Genomic DNA, 4,633 nt, shown 5'->3' with positions numbered 1-4,633 from the left:
TTAAATGCAACCTTCAAAAATCAAAGCATAAGCATGTGGAAAAAGAGATCTTAAAAATACTCATTCTTAAAGGGATCAAAGATGAAATTTTAGAAATCTTAAATCTGATAGGAAAATGTGACGTTTTTCAGCTATCATATGATGATGTTTGTGATTTATGCATAAGGTATTCAAGAGGAATATCCAAGGCTGGTAAGAATTCTACAGAATTTTCTTCTTTCCTTTCCAAATCTGCTACAAGAACATGAGATATAAGAGAAGAAATCAATGATTTATTTGAACATTTTAAAGTTCATCTTATTAGCTCTCTAAATTCACAATTGCATGTTTTGCAAGTTAAGAAAAGTCAAGCAGAATTTGAAGAAGTGATTTTTCCTCGATGCCAAAAGGAGCATCCCATGGATAGTTTCTCTTTCTCACCTGGGATGAAAACAACATTTCCAAGAGATGGAGAAGTTGCAACAATTTCACAACCATGGAAACCTTGGCCTACATGTATGTTTCAAAACACTTCCTCTCCATTGTCTTACTTGCATAATCTATTATGGAATACTCATGTGTTAGGGAAGCCATGCCAATCTCAATATAACCCCCATCAATATTGTCCACAAGTTTGGCATGGTTCATCCTATGATTACATGACTATTGTCCCTCATCTTGTAGCACAAAAATAGCATCCATATTCTTTTCCATATTTTCAAGAACACCTTGCTTGCGTATCAAAATCATCCACACATCCCAATCAACTACATCATCAAAATCCTCCATGCCCTACACAATATCCTACTCAACTCATTCCACACCCTCACCATAATAAACCAGTACAACATGCTTATAGTGTTGAATTGAAAAATTTAGCTACCCTTCCCACCCAATCTATCTCGCATACACAATTGCAGAAAACTTATATCGAGATTGGAAATGTTTCAAATCCAAAAATTGTAGAAGTTATGGAAGAAAAGGAGGTTTCTTCTAGTCTGCTTCAACAAGTTGTTTTAGAAACTCAATAACTTCATGATATGACAACTATGGGAAATCAAGAAAGTAAAGGATATATTGAAGATTGGTTTCACTCCATCAGTTGTTCACAGTGTCACTCCATACTTCAACAATTTTTGACACCATATTTTCAAGGGAAGTTGGTCTCTTATACCCTAGTATTTATTGACAGACATTTCTCAAATTCAGGTGTGTATACACTTGAGGCCTTATTTCTAAAATGGCTCCATTGGAAATACTCTTATACGTAAATATGATTTACTTGTCAAGGTAGAATAGGTTAGTGTAGAAAATAGAATAAATAAGTATATAAATAATTTTTGTTATATGTAGAATGAGTTGTGTTTGTTGCAACTCGCTGAGTATATCAATATCAATGGTAAATATTTCAATTTAATTGTGTATGTAGATGTGTTATATTTAAAAACGGATTTCTACAAACACTCGTCATCATTTTGAAAAAAAAAAAATATATCATATCTTAGGGCGTGTGGGCTTGATAAAACTACTGAAATCACAGTTGGTAGAGTCATGTTTTGAGGAACAAAATGGAAATATTTTCAAAACTTGTTTCTATCCTAAGTAATCCTTTATTTATACTTTCTAATCCAATTTGAATCACTCAATTTGGATTTGAAACGAAAAATTTATGACCAAAACATTGACAGTATGTCGAGTAGGCAGCTCAGGAACAGAGTTGGAACAGTCCGCTTTTGGAGGCCTAAATGACTAGAGTTTTGAAACCTATTTCTATGGTATATCACCCTATTAATCTAGTTTACAATGCAATTTGAATCACCTAATTTTGATATCGCATGAGAAAGTTATGACCAAAATACTAACTGTCTATCGTAAATCAACACCTTTAAAACTTTGTTTTTCCAACTGTTCCTTCGCACATTTGACCCATCAATTCTTCATGATTTCAAAAATTGTTTCTATTGGATATATTTACATGAATCTACTTTAATCTCCAATTTGAATCGGTTCAATCCGTCATCAACCGAAAAATTTATGCTTAAAATATCAACTGTTGGTCTAAGTTGGGAAATCAAAAATGACTCTGTTATGCAGGTTGTTCTAAGTAAATTTGACATATCATATCATGGAATTTTTAAAATCTGTTTCAATTGGAGATATCCCTATTAATTCACTTTCATTTGGCTTTGGAATCACGCAAATCGGACGAAAAACAAAGAAGTTATGATTAAAACATTGTTGGTTAGTATGGTTGGCCACCGTTGTTCCGCAGGTAATAAATTAACTCTACTTTGTTATTTCTTTTCGATGGATTAGTTTTACAGAGTAACTACTTGTTAATTTTTTTCATATTTATTGGATTTAGAGAGCCCGATCACCTCTCTTCTTCCATGATTACATGTTTTATTACAGGTAGACGCTTGTTTTTTTGCAAGTCGAAGGAGAATAAAGGAGGTCAATTTGTTTTTGAACAAGTGATTATTGAAGGCAATGATAATGAAATAATAGATTTTCATCCCAGCATCTATTAAGAAATATAATATCATATAATTTTGATTCTTTCGAGGTGCCATGGAAATTGATCATAAGAGTTTGTTACAAATTATTCCTGTTATTTCTCACCAACAACATGAAGACTTTTTCATTACCTAATGGATTCATAAGAGGAGAAATGGAGAATTGATTTTCATTTGAAGATCCAAGTCATTTCCACCAAAACATTTTTCTATTCATTTACCATTGAAATATTGTTGTTTCTTGAAATAGATTGATATTCTCTTAGGAACAACATTGCTGTAATTAAAATCATAGTCGTTACAACTTGAACTATTTATTTATTTACTATTTTTCAATCAAATTTTTGTTTCTTTTCTGATTTATTTTATGATGTTGTTTTTTTTCTCAAAATAAATGAAGGAAGTTCTCAGTTTCATGATGTCTCTCCATATTTATCCATTTGTTCCTGAGTCTTATCAGTATATGGTTTCCTCATATCCATTGGGTGTTGTTACTCTGCCACTGTTGTTACTCTCGAAAATTTTCTAAGTGTTGGATGTTGTTACTCCTTGGATGTTGTTACTCCATCGGTTCGGTGTTGTTATTCCGCCAGTGCTATTACTCCGTCAGTGCTGTTACTCCATCACTTTTGTTACTCCATCACTGCTATTACTCCGCCGGTGTTGTTATTCTGCCAGTGCTAGTACTCCGTCGGTGCTGTTACTCCATTGATGCTATTACTCCCGAAATTTTTCTAAGTACCCGGTGTTGTTATTCCTTCGGAGTTGTTACTCTTTCAGTGATGTTAATCCTCCGGTGCTGCTACTCTGTGGTGAAATTTTTTCTAAGTACCCAGTGCTGTTACTCTACACATGTTGATACTCTGCCAAGGTAAGTCTTCAGGTATGTCGCTAATCAACTCCATGTATTTGATTGATGTTTCAATTATGACCGAGGACGGTCATATCTTAGTTGGGGGGAGGTGTTGCATTTGATAGAAAATTTATTATATTTAATATCAATGATGTCATGTCATCATTGTTATTAAAATTTCATGTTAACTCATACATCTCACAATTATTACCACCATAATCCATAACAATCCGTAACTCCCACTTATCCACACACATTGGAACTTGAATCATGCACGATGACATTAACTTGATGAATGGGGAAATACATTTAATTGTCTAGGTCTTCTTTGACATAATGATTGGGTAGTCAATTTATCTTTGTTTATCTGTAAACATAATTTTATTTTTTAAGGAATAATTATGAAAAGATGATTTCATCATGGCAACTTTCAACTTTCCTAATTTGTCAAGTCCCTGATCTTGTAAAATTTATGATGATTACCACAAAATTGTACTTAAATCTTTCCATCACTATCTAATGAATTATCCCTCAAACCCCAATCTTAACAAAGCAAAATATATTTATCAACAGTCATTTGAAGGTTATTAGTATTTGAGAAGCAAAATTACCCAAGTTGAAAATAGTTACTGTAAAGCGTTTTACGCCATCCCTAGCTCTTGAGGAGCTAGCTTACCACCCCATCTATTAAGTGATCTTTTGTTGATTAGCAATAACCATAGTTAAATTTTAAACATAAATAGTTAACTGGAGGTTAGGAGGTCCCATCACAAGCCGACCTACCATGATCATAGGTCCTAATAGAGTGACATTACCACTACTGGTCACCAAGTCAGGGTAATGGCCTTTGGTCATAAAACTGAAGGACAAGAGGTCTTATCACGAGACGACTTGTTCACTTTTGTTAGTTCCCGTGAATGACATTGTTATTAACCAGTTACAAAGCCAAAACAATGATCTTCAGTAGACATCTAAGTAAATTGAAATGATTTTGTAACTATGTACTTATTTCTAATAGATGGGACACTGGCATCTCAATGGGTTAAAAAGGCATTTCTGTCGAGACTATAGACGCCTGCTGGCAGTGATGGCCATGCCTATGGTATAGAAGTTAATTCAAGACTATGATCTACTTGGTTACTTTGTTTTCTCAAAACTAACTGCCGATAAAGCCACTGTTGCATATATAAGGTTTGCTAGAACTCATGGTTCATGGGGTAATATTTAATCAGTTCCTAGATAATGATGGTTATGGTTTATATCTATTATTGAGTTATAAATATTT

The sequence above is a fragment of the Pinus tabuliformis genome, chromosome 2_2 (genome assembly GCF_031772625.1).
Source record: "Pinus tabuliformis cultivar Carrire ecotype Pingquan chromosome 2_2, CPIR1, whole genome shotgun sequence".
Lineage (NCBI taxonomy): Eukaryota > Viridiplantae > Streptophyta > Pinopsida > Pinales > Pinaceae > Pinus > Pinus tabuliformis.
Note: the sequence above shows the minus strand (reverse complement) of the source record.